Genomic DNA, 19,542 nt, shown 5'->3' with positions numbered 1-19,542 from the left:
CCAAAAATATGGCTCAAGGAAATCTAAGTGCCACTTTTAATGTCTGCTTAGAGCAGGCATTACATGGAGGCTTCCATTGATACAGAGGGACTCTGGGTGCTTTGTAGGATTAGAGTCAAAATGTTGTAATTTGTATAGGAAGAGTACCCTTGCTGTATGAAATATATGACATACCCAAGCACACTCCCTAGCACTATGGCGCTGAGGTGTGTGCATGGCACACAACAGCTGAAATCAGTGCCGGCACTAGGGAGAGGCGAGGAGAGTGCAATATCTATGTGAATATAGCGCTGTCCTGCTCTCTCTTTGTCATGCTGCGCAGCACAGCTTTATCGGCAGAAGCGCTGCATGATACCTTTCAGAATCTGGGCCTAAAAGGATGAGAACGTTGCACTAACCATGAAGTACAAGTATTATAAGAACATTGGGAATTGCATTATTAGTAAAGCCAGATAGACACCTACACTTATTAATAGGCCACAATCTCAAATAAGGTCCAGTCAAGGTCTCAATGAATTAATCCTTGCTCAACCCTTAGTAGCTTGGCCCACTAGCAGTCAGGCTTAACTTAGGAGACAAGTATGAAAAACATTGAATATCAACAAACAGTAAATAACTGAAACACACCATACAATAAAAATCCAGCATACATTTTTAAAAATAGTAAATATTTTTATCTTTACAAAACAACAAAAATCCAATATAGGTAACGAGAGATAAGAATTTTGAAAGATTAAAGGAAAAATGAAAAAAGTTGCTTTTTAGTGCCTAAAAGCAAAAAGTGCAACTGAGGACATCTGGTCACATTTGACTGACTGGTGGAAACTTTGTTTTACAACGTTTCTGCTGGTCAGCCTAGTGGAAACAGTACATCAGCATTGGCCTAAGTTCCCTCTGCAGAGTAGATGGTGTGCATTCCAAGGGTGCTTGCAGGGGGGGGCCTGCACTTGCCACAACATGGTCATGGGCAGTGCAGGGGCCCTCCTGAGGGCCCCAGCAGTGGCTTTCCATTAGCCTTTTCATGGTAGGAACTCAACCACGAAAAGGCTGGCAGAAAGAACTCAGCACCGCAGTGGCTGACCACAACTCTGACCGCCGCTAACCTATAGGGGTCTGAGATACTAGCGGTGGCAGAGGTCTCCTGGTGATCCGTCTGCCAGGATCATGATCTGTCAGATTGCATGCAGTGGTCCGGCGGCCACTGTCGGTTTGGTGGTCCTCGGACCACCAAACTCATAATCAGCCCATTTTGGCCTGATGTAGGAAACGTAGCACCACCCTAATGACACCATGTATGCACTGTATCTCAGATACAGCGCACCATGACAGTAGTCAGGGGAACTAGCATCAACATTTCTGATGCTAGTTTGGAGCTTTGCAGGATTAGCATTACAAATGTTGATGTTAATCCTGCAAAGCCCATTGATGCCCATTGTTAACAATGGTGTGCCTCCTTTTAACGCCTGCTCTGAGCAGACATTAAAAGTGCCAAAAAAAATGATGCAAAGAAATCTCTTAGATTTCTTTGCTCAATTTTTTCAGCGTGCAAATGAAGGATTGCCGCCTTTGCATACTGGCACAGGTATTATGTAGCATAAAGGGTTACAAAGTGGGGCAATGCATGCATTGCTTCACTTTGTAAATTTGGCGCAGGGATTTTGGCCACATAAGCATGAAAATAATGATGTTAATGTGGTGCAAGGAGGTGCTAGAGCTCTAAAATCTGCCCTTTAGTCTTTTTTCTGGAGCTTTTTCTCTCGTCCCTGAGCAGGCCTTCTCTTCAGGCTGGCTTGTGATGTGACATCATCGGCTTGGTTCACGGCGAGGTCCTGGTAAACTCCTGGAAGTCTCATCAATGGCGAGAAGCTCCAGAGCTTCAGCAGGACAAACCTGTAATACAGGCAGGGCTGCAGTTTGATGTCTTTGGCTTGACTCTGGTCGAAATGCCAGTCACTTTATGGAGCTTTTTAGGAACTTGTTCCAAACTTCCCCAAATTTCTGGATCTTCTTCCAGAAGTTCTTTTAGGGGTCTTGCAGTGCCTTGGTCCAAGGTTCCAGAAGCTCTGATTTGCTCCTTGGGAGTTGAGACTACACTTTTCAGAATGTACCTTGTCAGAATCCTCAAAAGGCTACTGGATTATGGTCATACGGGCTCTTCTTGCAGGACTTGATGCAGTGGACACTTGAAAGTTCCTTTGTACCCGTTGCTTACAGGGAGTCCACTCCTGGATCTTTAGAAGTAAGTAAAAGCCCTTTTTGTGGTGAACCCCAGTGTGCAGATGGGCAGTCCTTGTGGGTGCAGTCCCTCAGATGCAGACCAAGAGTTCAGCACGGCAGTCCTTTATCTTCAGGCTTTTTTATAGCAGGGATCTGAGTTGCTGGGCAGCTCTTCTATATTTTTACATGCTCCTGGGTTGGCAAGCAGTGGTGCACCCCTGACTAAAGGGGTGCAGGGTGCCACCCTCTGGAGTGGCACTTCCTGCAAAATGTGGCAAGAATCATTCCCAGAAAGCGTTGTTCTTCAAAAATCCAGGATGGAGAAAATCTATCCTGGGAGATTAGATCTGTCTCATTCCACCCACTGGGGTGGCTAAGTTTCCCTAACACACCCCTTCCAGCCCCTCTGGCTGGGGGTGTAGAAAATGGGGGATGTATTTTGTCATTTCCAAGTATCTTTCCCTCCTTTGAAGACCAGTTTGGCCACCTTGCCCCCTTCCTTTTCTGCCATCCGCCTCAGCAGTTCCTTACCAACCAGATGTTTCCTTTGTTTCATCCCAGGCCACTTCACACCTCATTAAGGTAGCTTGGCTCAGCCTACCAGAGTATGATCAATCAGGAAAGGCTACTACAGGGCTGGTTTAGGTACCTTTCAGAAAGAGTTATATAACTTCTACTCTGTAATAGTTATAATAAATCTAACACTAGCACAATCTTACATGATATATTTACCTCTTTCCTATGGGAAATAAGACTTTGGTGGTCATTACAACCCTGACGGACAGTGTTAAAGCGGCGGTAAGACCACCAACAGGCCGGCGGTAAAAAAATTGGAATTATGACCGTGGCGGAAACCGCCGACAAAGACAGCCACTTAAACACTCAGACCGCCACGGCGGTACAGACAAACAGCGTGGTGGTCAGCGCCAACAGACAGGCGGAGGACAATGTACCGCCCACAGTATCACAACCTACCAATCCGCCACCTTTTCCGGGGCGGATTCACCGCGGATAAAAACACGGCAGAAACAGGAATTTCGAAGGAAAAACGCTCACCTCTACACACTCCACGAGGAAGGAGGGCACCATGGAGCCGCATCTCCATATTCTCCCTGCGATAGTCTTCCTGCTCCTATACGAGGATCATCAACGCCGGCGGCGAAGACCACGGTGAGTGCTGCACCTACGACGTAGGGGAGAGGGGAGGCAAAAACACAGGGACACACACAACCAACATCCCAACCCCCACCCCGACCCTCACCCACTACAACACACACACCAATGCATATCTATACATTACAGTAACACCCCCCAACACTCCCGGAAGAATGAAAAGACAAAAGGAAATGAGTTGAACCATTGTAATATATCAAAATACAGTAAGCAAATATATACATATATATATATATATATATATACACAATAAACTAAATATACACCACGATTTGTTGTGCAGGTATTGCACCATTCATAGTCCGTGGACCACTGGGCCCAAAATGCATGGACGAGGCCCACACAAGATACCCGATCAAAACGGAGAGAACACTGCAGGGGCATCAGATAGAAATACAACAGGCACCTCAGGGGGAATGGAAGGGGGGGCACCTCAGCCGGATGAGTGCACGACGCCATATCCACGAGGTGGCTCCATGCCCATTGATGTATCCTGGGGAGTGCAAAGCCACAGTCTCTCAAGTCTCTACAGTGGGTGGTTTGCCCACTGTACCATCCTGGGGAGTGCAAAGCCACAGTCTCTCAAGTCTCTACAGTGGGTGGTTTGCCCACTGTACCATCCTGGGGAGTGCAAAGCCACAGTCTCTCAAGTGGATAACAGTCTCCACTGGTTCTGGAGGAGGCTTTGTGCCCAGAGTGCTTCATCCTGCCAAGGACTGAGGTAGTGTATGCCTTTCTCCACTGGTTCTGGAGGGGGCTTTGTGCCCAGAGTGCTTCATCCTGCCAAGGCCTGAGGTAGTGGATGTATCTCTCCACTGGTTCTGGAGGGGGCTTTGTGCCCAGAGTGCTTCATCCTGTGCAGGACAGACGGAGTGGATGCAAGTCTCCACTGGTTCTGGAGGGGGACTGGTGCCCAGAGTGCAGCACACACCCTGTGACGGTCCCAGTTGCGTCACTGCCCCTGCCGCAAATGGGCTAGCGGTGCATTCCATGGCGGTCTTTGCCCTGTTCAGCAGTCCCTGGCCTGTTCAGCGATGCTTGAGTTGCAAGTGTCAGACCTGTTCAGCGGTGCATTCCATGGCAGTCTTTGCCCTGTTCAGCGGTCCCTGGCCTGTTCAGCAGTGCTTGAGTTGCCAGTGTCAGACCTGTTCAGCGGTGAATTCCATGGCGGTCTTTGCCCTGTTCAGTGGTCCCTGGCCTGTTCAGCGGTGCTTGAGTTGCCAGTGTCAGACCTGTTCAGCGGTGCATTCATGGCGGTCTTTACCCTATTCAGCGGTCCCTGGCCTGTTCAGCGGTGCTTGAGTTGCCAGTGTCAGACCTGTTCAGCGGTGCATTCCATGGCGGTCTTTGTCCTGTTCAGCGGTCCCTGGCCTGTTCAGCGGTCCTTGCCAAGGCAGTCCTTCATTGCCCAGCAGGGCTGTGGCTGGCGGTCCTTCATGGGTCAGCTGGGCTGTGAATTGCGGGGCCCTCCTTGCCAGCTGGGCTGTGGCTGGCAGTGGCCTCCTGGCCAGTGACGATGGGGCTGGCCTCCTGGGCAGTGAGTCTGGCGGTGGCCTCCTGGCCAGTGACGATGGGGCTGGCCTCCTGGCCAGTGATGATGGGGCTGGCCTCCTGGGCAGTGACTCTGGCGGTGGCCTCCTGGGCAGTGACGATGGGCCTGGCCTCCTGGCCAGTGACTCTGGTGGTGGCCTCCTGGCCAGTGACGATGGGGCTGGCGATGGCCTCCTGGGCAGCCGGGTTGATGGCGGTCTTCTCCGCCGTGCTGCTCCTCCCAGACTTTGGAGAGTTCTTCTGCCACTTCCCCACCTTGGGAGGAGTCACAGCTGAGTCGACACTCCCCCCGAGACCCTTGTGAGCGGCTTTGCTGGCTGGAGACTTCCCCCTCTCCCGCCGGGCACTGTGCAGCTTCTGGGGCTTCACGGGGGGACTGGCTGTGCTGTGGCTCCGTGCCACACTGGCTGTCCTGGTGGCCGGTGCACTCCACATACCTGTAACAACAGGCACCATTGGTCCCGGAGATTTTTTGGCTGAGGTGCTAGTACGGGACCTATGATTTGGAAGGGGGGGTGGGAAATAGGTTAAGAGGGGACAGGAAAAGTTTTTGGGAGACACTGGGACGGGTAGCTGGAGGGGGTTTGGGAGTGGAGGAAGAGGTGGTGGTTGTAGGAGGTGTAACTTTTGTGGATTTGGTGCAGGTGCATGGGCTGGAGGCTGTCGTGAGGTGGATGGCTGTTGGGTGGGTGTGTGCCTGCGTTTGTGTATCTTCGGAGCGGGCGTCACAGACACACTGGGAGAGGACACAGGGGACGTGGAAATGGTAGTGGGGTGGTGACTGCACGTGAGCGGGTGTGGTGGTGGGTGTGCTGGTGCGGGACGTATTGGCTGTAGTGGTAGTGCATGCAGGTGTGAGTGTAGACGAGACTGGGAGGGAGGAGGGAGACGACAAGGAGGGGACACAGTGGAGGCAGTGGATGTTGGTGTGTCTGTATGTGTGTGATGCTTGCGTGAGTGCCTGTGGGATGTGTGGTGCTTATGTTTGCCTGAGCTTCCCTTGTGTGGTGAGGTGCGTGCAGGCTGGTCTGATGGTGTGCTTGGGATAGGCTGGGGTACAGGGGATTGGGTCTGGGTGGAGGAAGTTGGAGGGGAGAGTCTAGATACAGGGACAATGGCTGCCATCAGTGCTGAGGCCAGAGTTTGCAGGGTTCGATGAAGGGCAGCCTGACCAGAATTTGTGTGTTGCAATTCCCTTTCTACACCCTGGATGGCATTCAAAATGGTAGACTGCCCAACAGTGAGGGACCTGAGGAGGTCAATGGCCTACTCACTGAGGCCAGCAGAGGTGACAGGGGCAGGGGCTGAGGTCCCTGGGGCGAAGGTGATGCCCACCCTCCTGGGTGAGTGGACACGGGCGAAGGCTGAGGGGCTGCTGGGAGGGCGGTGCTGGTAGGGGGGTTGGCGGCTGTACCTGTAGAAGTGGGGGGCACAGATTTTGCCGCCACCACAAGGGAGCTCCCATCGGAGGACGAGTCCGTGTCGCTGGTTGCAGATCCTGTGACCACCGTGGTGCTCCCCTCGCCCTCCATCCCAATGGTGTATTCTGAGTCCGTGGTGTGGCCCTCCATGGCCATGTGAGATGCAGCTCCCTCGTGCTCCGGTGCCACTGTACCTCCGCCTGATGATGCTGATGCACACAAGAACAGGGAGACCACAAAAAGGGGGGGGACGACAGAAGAAAGACAGGTTGAGTGCATGGCTTACCGCTACCGTTGGTGGACAATACAGACACAGCAGCCCCCTGCACTACGTAGCGCTGTTGGGCTCTACAGATGCAATTCCTGGGATATGGCCTACATGGCTATGGACGACATCTGCACACATAGATGACACAGGGGCATGAATACCTGTACTTGACACTCTACAGAGTTGGGGTGGGGTGCCACATGGCCTGCATTACGGAGGGGCCTAGCCTACGGAACTCGCCCTGGCCTAGGGAAACCCACAGCCCTCCTCCCCCACCCAGACACCTTCACTGCACGCAAAGTCTGCTGAATGATGTTGTACTCACCCCCTTGTGTCTGCTGTGATGCCCTCAAGCGCCCATCCAACTCAGGGTAGGCCACCACCAGGATCCTGAACATCAGGGGGGTCATGGTTCGACGGGCACCCCTCCCACGTTGGGAGGCCATCCCCAGGTGAGCCTCCACCGTCTTTTTGCTCCAGCGGCGAATGTCCTCCCATCTTTTCCGGCAGTGGGTGCTCCGTCTGTGGTGGACCCCCAGGGTCCGGATGTCCTTGGCGATGGCACGCCAAATATCCTTCTTCTGGTGGGCTCTGACCTACATGACATGTACAGGGGAAGAAGAGAAGTCATTACCAACTGCACCGTCTAAGTGAGTGGCCCACATCCCTACCCTTGCTATGTGGCACATACATTCACAGTCCTTCATGCACGCAGAACTGTGCCCCCTTCATTCTTACAACCAGCCCTCTCCACACAGGCATAGCCCATACAACGTGCTCCCTGTGTACGTACCTGTTGGTCTGGAGGACCGTAGAGTAGCGTGTTCTGGGGGAGGCCCCGTCAACAAGCTTCTCCAACTCCTCTGCAGTGAAGGCAGGGGCCCTTTCCCCAGACGCACGAGCCATTGTCTCTTCCAGACCGAGGTCACAGCAGCACTTGCAGTGTTGGTCCTCTCCTGTCGAAGATCAGGTATCGAGCGATTGAACAGATAGAAAATGGCGGTCACGTCCGCGGCGGTGCGTACCATCACCGCCGGCGTACATCGTCATTGGCTCCTGGGACCCACAGGGTCCAATGTTAACCAATGCAGCATTGCGCCGTGGTCTTCGACCGCCTACCGCAACGGTGTACAATGCCAGCGCAGTTACCTCACATCCCATTGTCCCAGTTTAGAGGTCAGGCAGCCACCATTTCAGGGGCCCACGTGACCTGATTACCAACTGCGTCACGCATACCTAGGCCTTGTCTCACAACACAAATACAGGCAACATTTTGTGTATGAATGGTGTTCTGTGTAGACTGTGGGTACATACCTCTGAGTTGTTTGACTCTGTGGTAACTGTTGTCCTTTCTAGGCACCGTCCGCTGGGACATGTGAGGAGATGGCGGAATCCTCCTCCGGGGTACCGACCACTGGTGGACCTGTCGACAATGGGAGAAAGAAGTTTGATCAACACCTACAGGTTTGACCATGCCACAATCCAGGAACTGTGTGCCCAGTTGGAGCCTGACCTGATGTCAGCAATCCGACATCCCACAGGAATCCCCCCTCAAGTGCAGGTGCTATCAGTGCTCCATTTCCTTGCAAGTGGGTCATTTCAAACAACAGTGGCCACGGCATCAGGGATGTCCCAGCCTATGTTTTCCAACGTGTTGTCCAGAGTGTTGTCTGCCCTGCTGAAACACATGCAGAGCTACATCGTTTTCCCTCAGGTGGAGGATTTGCCTACAGTGAAAGGTGACTTCTATGCCCTTGGACATATCCCCAACATCATAGGTGCCATTGATGGGACCCATGTAGCTCTGGTCCCCCCCCACAGGAGTGAACAGGTGTACAGGAACCGGAAGAGTTATCATTCCATGAATGCACAGATGGTATGTTTGGCAGACCAGTAAATCTCCCAGGTAAATGCTATGTTCCCTGGCTCTGTGCATGACGCCTACATCCTGCGGAATAGCAGCATCCCTTATGTGATGGGTCAACTCCAGAGGCACCGGGTGTGGCTATTTGGGGACTCTGGTTACCCCAACCTGTCATGGCTATTGACCCCAGTGAGGAATCCCAGGGCAGAGGAACGCTACAATGAGGCCCATGGGCGGACTAGGATGGTGATCGAACGCACCTTCGGCCTCCTGAAGGCCAGGTTCAGGTGCCTCCATATGACAGGTGGTTCCCTATTCTACTCACCAAAGAAGGTGTGCCAGATCATCGTGGCCTGCTGTATGCTTCACAACTTGGCTTTGCGACGACAGGTGCCTTTTCTGCAGGAGGATGGTCCAGATGACGGTGTTATGGCAGCTGTGGAGCCTGTGGACAGTGATGAGGAGGAAGCAGAGGAAGTAGACATTGACAAAAGGGACTCAGTTATCCAGCAATATTTCCAGTGACACACAGGTGAGAAAACATTCCTGCCTACTACAAGTACTTTCACACTTCTACCTCTATCCTGTCTGTCGATTTCAACCAGTATATGTTCACTGAGTTGTACATTTCCCTTACGGTTTCACAGGTGTGGTTTCCAATGTATGTCATCTGCTTAGATTCCTCATGGACTTGAGATGTGTGAAATAGGTATGCTGACATTACATTTGAAAACGCATTTTATCACTGTCATTGCTAATACACATATTCGAAATCACAGACTAACTCCAGATTGTTTTGTGCTTCAAGGGTGTTTGTTGAAGTGCTCAATATTGGAGGGGGGTTGTAAAATGGTGAGGGGTGATGGTGGAGGAATGTCCATGGCAGAGTCCAGTCTATTAGTCTCACAGGTGCATTGCCCATATGGGCATAGGAAGTGGAGCTGGGGCAGTTCCAATATGGACAGGGTTACAAAGTGGGACACTGGTTTGACAATCAGGGTGGTCTCATTTCTTGGTGGGGGTCTTGGCATCGTGCTCTGTCTTGCTCCTGGATCTCAGGGACCGCTTGCAGGGTGGTTCTCCGTCTGCCTCCTGTCCACTAGCGCCGGCGGAGGTGGTGGGCAGTTCATCGTCCATGCTAGTGTCAGGGGCCCCTTGGAGTGCCACAGTGTCCCTCCTGGTGTTAAGTATTTCCTTCAGCACCCCTACGCTGGTGCCCAGGGCGGAGCTGATGGTTCTGAGTTCCTTCCTGAACCCCAAATACTGTTCCTCCTGCATGCGCTGGGTCTCCTGAAACTTGGCCAGGACCGTTGCCATCGTCTCCTGGGAGTGGTGGTATGCTCCCATGATGGAGGAGAGGGCCTCGTGGAGGGTGGGTTCCCTTGGCCTGTCCGCCCCCTGTCGCACGGCAGCCCTCCCAGTTCCCCTGTGTTCCTGTGCCTCCGTCCCCTGGACCGTGTGCCCACTGCCACTGCCCCCAGGTCCCTGTTGTTGTTGGGGTGGTGGGTTATCCTGGGTTCCCTGTAGTGGTGGACACACAGCTGATTGACGTGTCCTGGGGACAGAGGTATAGGCCCGCTGGGTGGGTGCTGTGCTGGTGTTACCAGAGGGTGGAAGGTCTGTGGTGGGCTGTGCCTGTGTGAGGGGAACCGACTGTCCCGAGGCCCACGATAGTCGAGGCTGGTCATCTGGATCCAGTTGGACAGAGCTGCTGTCATCACTGTGGGCCTCTTCTGTGGGTGGGGTGGAGATGTCTGGACCCTCCTGTCTGGTGACATTGGGGAGTGGTCCTGCAGGGGTGTAAAAGCATGATTATTGCATCTGTGTTTGTCATGGTGTGCAATGGGTGGGTGACGTGTACCCCAGTGCTAGCATTCCTGTGTGGGGGCTTGTGTGATGATGGTTGAGGGGGTGTTATGGGTATGTGCAGTGGGCATGCTTTAGTGTTGGGTGTCCATGCTTTGTTGTGTCATGCAGGGCTTGGTGTTGGGATGTGTGGTGTATGTTATTAGTACATTTGTGAGGAGTTGTAGTGATAGGGGAGGGGGCGAGGGTGGGGGTCTGTGATAGCATGCAGGTAGGGTAGGGGATATGATAGTTAAGATTTGACTTACCAGAGTCCATTCCTCCACCGACTCCTGCAAGGCCCTCAGGATGCAGAATAGCCAAGACCTGCTCCTCCCATGTTGTTAGTTGTGGGTGAGGAGGTGGGGGTCCGCCGCCAGTCCGCTGTACCGCGATGTGGTGTCTTGAGACCACGGAACGCACCTTCCCCCATAGGTCGTTCCACCTCTTCCTGATGTCATCCCGATTTCTTGGGTGCTGTCCCACTGCATTGACCCTGTCGACTATTCTTCTCCATAGCTCCATCTTCCTAGCTATGGAGGTGTGCTGCACTTGTGCTCCAAGTAGCTGTGGCTCTACCCGGGACGATTTCCTCCACCATGACCCTGAGCTCCTCCTCCAAGAACCTGGGGTGTCTTTGCCGTGCCATGGGGTGGTGTAGGTGATGTGTGGGGTGGTGTGTGTGGTGATAAGTGTGGTGATATGTAGTGGTGTGTGGTTTTTTGTGCGTGGAAGTTGTGTGGGTGATGGTGTTGAGTGCCTGTGGCTGTGGCTGCTAGTTTGTTGATGGTGGTGTCTCTCTCTGGCCTTCTCTCGGTAATTGTCGTCGTAGGGGTTTGTGGGTGATGTGGGTGTGTGTTTTATATTGTATTGTGTGTGGGAGTCGTGTGTGTATGTGTATCAAGTGTGTGTATTTTAAATTGTCCAATATGGTGGTGTTTTGGAGATGTGTGTGTATTTTGAGCGCAGCGGTGTGTACCGCCTATGGAAAACCGTGGTTGAAAGACCGCTGCGTGGATTCGTGGGTCGTGGGTCATGATAGCATGGGCGTATTTCTGTTGGCGTGACGGAGAAGGTTTTGTTTTCGCCAGTTTATCACTGACCTTTGGTGTGGCGGACTTGTGTGGGTGTCTGGATTTTGTCGGATTTCGAGATGTGGGTCGTAATACCTGTGGGGGATTTCTGCGGCCACAGCAGTGTGTTGGCGGTCTTCTGTCCAGCAGTAAGCGGCTTTTACCGCCAATATTTTAATGACCCCCTTTATTATTTTAAAATAAAGACTTCCAATATTAGCCTATGGAGCTAACACACTATAATGGGGAAAATAAAATTACCAGCTTCTCTCTCACCAGGCCTTATAAAGCACTTTTTCTAAAGTGCCTACTTATATGTACATTGCATCCCACACTTGGGGCACCTAGCATAGTGCTTAGGAGTGGCTTAAATATAAAGAGAAGGTGGTTTAAGACTTTAGATGTACTTTTAATTCCAAAGTTTAATTTGGAGTTATTTTTATTTTAAAAGCAACCAGCAAGGCTGGCCAGTCTTTAAAATGACACCATACACCACAGCAGTGCATGGTGACCCTAATTCCACAGGAGTCCTTAAACCTACATGCCCTAGTATATACGAGGGACTTTCAGATATGCTGTCAGAGTCAATTATAATGACCCATAATTGGCATATACCTTTTTTAATCAGAGCACAGGCCCTGTGCCTAATTAGCATGGCCCAGGGTCAGATTCAGAAAACATCTGAATCAGTCAAAAATGGCGACAAAAAATGGGGTGGCTTCTGCAAAAAGCCTGATTTTGTCACAAGAGTGTACTGTGTGTACCCTTGTATTATGTATATTTATTACATCTATACACACCAGTCAGGCAGTGCTGGTATTAAATGAGGAGTTATGGCTTGGATATAGTTGATAATCCAATGCTTATCCAACTTCACATGTTTCACTGACTCTCCACTAGAAAAGGTAGGGAAATTAGTTTTTTCCCACTTGTTTTTTTTCCAAAGAACGTCTTCTGAATCTGTTCAGAATACAGTCAATCTACATTTTTTCCATGGAATATGCTTTTAAAGCAATTAAATGCTATTTCAAGAAAAGAAATCTTGATCTCAAGACCTCCACTGAAGATGAGGTGTTTTTTCCTTAACCACATATAGGCCTTCATTACAACCCTGGCGGTCTGTGATAAACTGGCGGTAACAAAAATTGAATTATGACCACGGCAGAAACCACGTAGAGAGACAGCCACTTTAACACACCGACTGCCACGGCGGTAGCAACAAGCACCATAGCGGTAACCGGCAACAGCCAGATGGAAGACAATGTTCCGCCCACTGTATCAAGCCACCTTTTACGGGGCGGTACCAACGACATCAAAAGCACAGCGCAAACAGAACACAGAAGTCAAATCACTCACCTCTGGAGACACAGGGAACAACCACGAAGCCATGGAGCCCAATTTTCCCATCTTTCCCATGCTGCCATACATCTTCATGCATTACGAACATCAACACCGGCGAAGACGACAACGGTGAGTACTGCCACCTAGCACATAAGGGAGGGGGGAGGAAAAAGAGAGTGACATCTCAGCTGGAAGATGGTATAACTGGTCCTGGAGGGGGCTGCATGCCCTGTGCGATTTCCTGAAGAGTGCAAGGCCACAGACTCTCTAGTGGGTGGTTTGCCCACTGCTTGGTCCTAGGGAATGCCAGGCTACAGTCTCTCAAGTGGGTGGTGTAACCACTGCTTGGTCCTGGGGAGTGCAAGGCCACAGACTCTCATGTGGGTGGTTTGCCCACTGCTTGATCCTGGGGAGTGCAAGGCCACAGTCTCTCAAGAGGGTGGTTTGCTTACTGCTTGGTACTGGGGAGTGCAAGGCCACAGTCTCTCAAATGGGTGGTTTGCCCACTGCCTCGTCCTGGGGAGTATAAGGCCACAGTCTGTCAAGTGGGTGGCTTCTCCACTGGTTCTGGAGGGGGCCTTGTGCCCAGTGTGCTTCATCCTGGCAACGATGGGGTGAGTGGATGGCTTCTTCCACTGGTTCTGGAGAGAGCCTTGTGCCCAGTGTGTTTCATCCTGGCAAGGATGGGGTGAGTGGATGGCTTCTTCCACTGGTTCTGGAGGAGGCCTTGTGCCCTGTAATGCAGCACATGGGGAGTGCATGGTCACAGTCTTTCACCTGGGTGTCACACCTACAGGATTTGCACTGACCAGGATGCACTACAGCCTGTGGAGGCAGGACTACACACTGCCCACCGGCGATGACGGTTGCTCAGTGGTGTGGTTGGTGTCGGGGCTGGCAGTGGTGGGGGGAGGCTCCAGCCCTTCCCGTGAAACCTCGGATGGCTGCCCACTGGGGCTGCTGCTGCTGGTGGCAGTGCAGGTGACGGTGCTGGTGGCGGTGCAGGCAGTGGTGGGGGAGGCTCCAGTCCTTCCCCTGCAGCCTCGGACGGATGTCCACTGGGGCTGCTGCTGCTGTGGCGGTGCTGCTGGCAGTGCAGACAATGGTGGGTAGATGCTCCAGCCGTTGCCATGCAGCCTTGGATGGCTGAACCACCATGGTTGGTGGTGGGGTCTCAGAATCAGTCCCAGCTCCAGGCCTCCTGTCCTTCCTGCCTGCTGGTGCAAGCCCCCTTCCCTTCACCTTGGCAGTTGGTGGTGCCTCCTTGCCCTTACCCTTGGCAGCTGGTGGTGCCTCGTTGCCCTTTCTTTTGGCAGCTGGTGTAGGCACACTTTCAGTGCTGATGGCTGGTTCCCTGGATTCTCTCCCACCTGAAGTAGCTGTTGAAACTACTGTGGCCGTGGACTGGGTCGCTGAGGTGCTTGCCTGGTTTCTGACCACACAGCCTGACATGAAGGACATGGAGGAGGGATAGAGAAGAGGTCAACAGTGGAGAAGAAAAGCTTCTTTGGGACATTTGGGCGGGAAGAGGGTGAAGGTTTGGGAGTGGAGGAAGAGGGAGTGGTTGTAGTGTCTGCTGATTTTGGCTGCAGGTGCATGGGTTGGAAGCTGTTGTGAGGTGGATGGCTGTTGGGTGTCTGAGTGCTTGCGTTTGTGTACTTTGGGAGGAGGGGGCACAGACACAGTGTGAGAGGACACAGGGGACATGTGCATGGATGTGGGGGTGGTGACTGCCAGTGAGCGGTGTAGTGATAGGCATGATGGTGATGGAGGTAGTGGATGAGGATGTAGTGCATGCAGGTTTGAGTGTAGATGCTACTGGGAGGGAGGTGGATGAGGAGGAGGAGGGGGACATAGTAGAGGCAGTGGATGTTGGTATGTCTGCATCTGGATTGTGTTTGTGTGAGTGCCTGTGGGAGGATGTGTGGTGCTTGTGTTTGCCTGAGCCACTTATACACAGCTGTATGTTGTCTTGTGTGCATGCTGGTCTGCCTGTGTGCTTGGGATAGGTTGGTGTTAAGGGGAATTGGACTGGGTAGATGAAGTTGGAGTGGGGCGGCTGCCTTCAGGGAGGAGGCAAGAGCCTGGATTGATCTCTGTTGGGCCACCATGCCAGAGCCAATGCCCTCCAGGAATGCATTTGTTTGTTGCAAATGGGCTGTCAGCCCCTGGATGGCATTCACTATGGTTGACTGCCCAGAGATGGATCTCCAGGAGGTCAACAGCCTCCTCACTGAGGGCATCAGGGCTAACTGGGGCAGGGCCTGAGGTGCCTGTGGCGAAGGAGATGCCCACCCTCTTGGCTGAGCGGGCACAGGAATCTCGCTGAGGGGCTCTTGGGATGGCGGTGCTGGTACGGGGGTGGCCGCTGTACCTGTAGTTTGGGTGGGCACAGAGGTGTCCGCCGCCACCAGGGAGCTTCTATCAGAGGAGATATCACTGTCAGAACTGTCCCCTCCTGTCTCCGCCGTGGTGCTCCCCTCAGTCCCACTGGTGCCCTTACTGTCGGTAGATTCAGCCTTATGGGCCCTATGGGATGCAGCTCCCTTCATCGCCGGTGCCTCTGCTCCTCTGCCAGATGATGCTAATGCGCATAAGGACAAGGTGGCAAAACAAAAAGAAGGGGGGGAAGAGACAAAGGATACACTTGGTCAATGGAAGATCCAACACCACTGTTGGCGTACACGACCCACAGACACACAGAGAACACACCTACTTACTAGGCAATCCACTACCAGTCACAATGCTAGTCACCAGGCCATGGACAGGAATATCTAATGCCATTAGCAGCATACCTGGCACCCACAGACCCCTGACCAGTACTGGATGCCTACTAGCTTGGTCGGAGGTGGTGTTCATCAGCCCCTGCCCAACATGCGACCTACCCTGCAATGTCCGGTCTGGCCTAGGGGCACCAACAGGCCCACATCACCTACCCGGAGACCACCCCACCACTCGTAAGTAGTATATAGGGAAACTGTACTCACCCCCTTGTGGCTGCTGTAATGCCATCAAGTGATATACAGCTCCGGATAGGCCACCGCAAGTATGCGGGCCGTCAGGATGGTCAGGGTTCGACGGGGCACCCCTTTATCGTTGGGAGGCCATCCCCAACTGGGCCTCTGCTGTCTTCCTTGCCCAGCGTCTCAGGTCCTCCCACCGTTTGCGACAGTGGGTGCTCCGCCTGCCGTAGACCCCAAGGGTCCGCACGTCCTTGGCAATGGCATGCCATATTCCATTTTTCTTATGAGCGCTGACCTGCAGAAAAATAAAGATAGAAAAAGGTATCAGTCAAACTGTCCAGCCTGTTACACTCATGGCCCACCATAGCCCTCACATTCCCTTACACATAGACAATGCCCACCATACATGCATCACACTCACCTGAAACTGAACTTGGACAAGACGGAGATCCTCATCCTCTGCTCCATCCCCTCCGCCTGGGATGACTCCTGGTGGCCGGCCACTCTAGCAGCTGCACCGATGCCCACCAACCACGCACGCAAACTGGGATTCATTCTGGACTCATCACTCTCCATGACCCACTAAGTCAACGCTGTCTCATCATCCTGCTTCAACACCCTCCGCATGCTCCGCAAGATCATCAGGTGGATCCCCACCGAAACGAGAAGGACGGTCACCCAGGCCCTTGTCAGCAGCAGACTGGACTACGGCAACGCTCTCTGTGTGGGAACCACAGCCAAACTCCAGAAAAGACTGCACCATACACAGAATGCCTCCGCACCCCTCATCCTCGACATCCCATGCCACAGCCACATTTCAGCAGACCTACACTGGCTCCCTGTCAACAAGAGGTTCATCTTCAAGCTCCTCACCCATGCCCACAAAGCACTCCACAATGTCGGACCAGCTTACCTCAACAAATGACTCACCTTCTACACCCCTAACCAACAGCTTTGCTCCGCCAACCCTGCCCTCGCCACCGTTCCATGCATCCACAGGACTACAGCCAGTGGCAGACCATTCTCCCACCCCGCTGCTGAGACCTGGAACACCCTCCCCATCCACCTACGGCAGACCCGGGACCTGATGACCTTCAGGAGACGCCTCAAGACCTGGTTGTTCGAGCAGTAGCAACTCCCCCTCACCCGCAGTGCCTTGAGACCCTTGAGGGTGAGCAGCGCGCTCTACAAATGATTGATTGATTGACCAGAACCCTTCCACCAACCTTCCCGTACACAAGGCCCTTACACACAACACTCCATGCATTCATGCCCCTTGCATCGTGCTCACAGTGTACTCACCTGTTGGTCTGGAGGCCTATACATCATTCGGTAGTGGGGTAGGATCCCCTCCACCATTCTCTCCAACTCCGAAGTGGTGAAGGCAGAGGTCCTTTCCCCAGTGACACGAGCCATGGTTGGTTCCAGACACAGGTCACAGCAGCACTTTCAGTATAGGTCCTCTCCTGTTGAAGGTCAGGTAGCAAGTGAGTGAACAGATAGAAAAGGCGGTCACGTCCGCAGCGGTGCATACCATCACTGCCGGCTTACATCACCATTGGCCACTGTAACCCATAGAGCCCAATGGCAACCAATGAGGAGTTGCACAGCGGTACTCGACCGCCTCCCACAACGGCGCACAACATCAGCGACATTACCTCATTTCCACATGTCCATCCACACAGGACAGGCGGATGCCTTTTCAGGGGGGGCAGGCCAGGGCACCTAAGTGTGTCAAAGTACACATAGGCACCATTTGGACCTCTGCAACAAAATACTGTTACAATCACAACATGCAATGCAGTGTAATGTTTGGAAATGTGGAATACTGACCAGCTGCTCCCCGTTTCGTCCCATAGATTACAACCGCTGTGGATGAAAAGGGGATGGAGGCATCCCCCCGTGCACAGACCCCTTGTGGACTTGGCAACAATGGAGGACAGACACATTATCCTCACCTATAGACTGGACAGGGCCACAATCACAGAGCTGGGTGCCAAATTGGAGCCTGATCTGATATCTGCATACCGTCACCCCACTGGGATCCCCCATCTTGTGCAAGTCCTATCTGTGCTCCATTTCTTGGCAAGTGGCTCCTTCCAAGTGACAGTGGGCTTGGCAGCAGGAATGCCACAGCCAATGTTCACAATAGTGCTGACCAGAGTGTTGTCTGCCCTGATTAAACACATGCGCAGCTACATTGTTTTCCCCCAGGTGGAGGATTTGGCCACAGTGAAAGCTGACTTCTATGCAATGGAAAATATCCCCAACATCATTAGGGCAATCAATGGTACACATATTGCATTTGTTCCCCCCTGGAGAAAGGAACAGGTGTTCAGAAATCGAAAGAGCTTTCAATCCATGAACGTGCAGATAGCGTGCCTGGTGGACCAGGTCATCTCCCACATCAATGCAAAGTATCCTGGCTCTGTGCAAGATGCCTTTATCCTGAGGAATAGCAGCTTCCCATATGTGATGGCTCAACTCCAGAGGCACCGGGTGTGGCTAATAGGTGAGCCCTGGCTCCCACCCAGTGGACGTTGGTGTATGGGTATGGTGTGGGACTTAGGGGTTAGGGTTTTCTAACAGTTGTCTTTCGATATTTGCAGGTGACTCTGGTTACCCCAACCTCTCATGGGTACTGAGCCCTGTGAGGAATCCCAGGACAAGGGCAGAGGAACGTTACAATGAGGCACATGGATGAACAAGAAGAATTATAGAAAGGACATTCGGCCTCTGGAAGGCCAGGTTTCGTTGCCTCTATCTAACAGGTGGATCCCTGTACTGCTCACCCAAGAAGGGCTGCCAGATAATCGTGGCATGCTGCATGTTGCATAACCTTGCCTTGAGATGCCAGGTGCCTTTTCTGCAGGAGGATGAAGCTGGAGATGGCCGTGTGGCAGCAGTGAACCCTCTGGACAGTGAAGATGAGGATTTAGAGGTTGAGGATGAGCACAATAGAACAGCAATTATACGACAGTACTTCCAGCGACACACAGGTGAGACACTGTAACTTCACTTTACACTGACTGTTTTGTGTTTGACATTGTACATGGCAGGCAGATTCCCCCAATTCTATGGCCACTTACTGTACCCTTTGGCATCTCTATTTTCATATATCGGTGTCCCACTCGTGCGCCTACTGTGTTGACTGCAGCCTGCTACAGGTCATTCCTATGTATTTATTCCTGTACAGTTGTAATGCAGTGTGTAAAGCTTGTTAAACAAATATATAGTTAAATCATTTGACAGACCCATACTTGTATTTTTTAAATGGTGTTTATTTAAGTGTTAAGCAGTGGAGGGGTAGTGGAATGGGCTGGGTTGATGGTGGAGGAAAGTCCAGGATAGAGTCCAGTCTATTTGTATCACCGGTGCATTGTCCAAGGGGCCATAGGAAGGGGAGCAATGGCAGTTCAAGGTGGACAGGGTGACAGAGTGGGACACAAGGGTGACAATCAGGAGAGTCTTATTTCCTGGCTGGGGTCTTGGCAATAGTCTCTGGCTTCTGCCTGAATCGCAAGGACCATTTGCAGGGTGTTTCTCCTTCTGCAGGGGGAGGGGTGCTGGTGTTCCTGTGGCTGGGCCTCCTGTCCACTAGCGGCAGCAGAGGTGGAGGGCTGTTCATCAGTGTGGCTAGTGTCAGGGGCCCGCTGGTGTGCCACTGCCTCCCTCATGGTGTTGGCCATGTCTGCCAGCACCCCTGCAATGGTGACCAGGGTGGTGTGGATGTCCTTAAGGTCCTTCCTGATCCCCAGGTACTGTCCCTCCTGCAGCTGCTGGGTCTCCTGCAACTTGTCCAGTATCTGGTCCATCCTCTCCTGGG

Source organism: Pleurodeles waltl, chromosome 8 (genome assembly GCF_031143425.1).
Source record: "Pleurodeles waltl isolate 20211129_DDA chromosome 8, aPleWal1.hap1.20221129, whole genome shotgun sequence".
Classification (NCBI taxonomy): Eukaryota; Metazoa; Chordata; class Amphibia; order Caudata; family Salamandridae; genus Pleurodeles; species Pleurodeles waltl.
Note: the sequence above shows the minus strand (reverse complement) of the source record.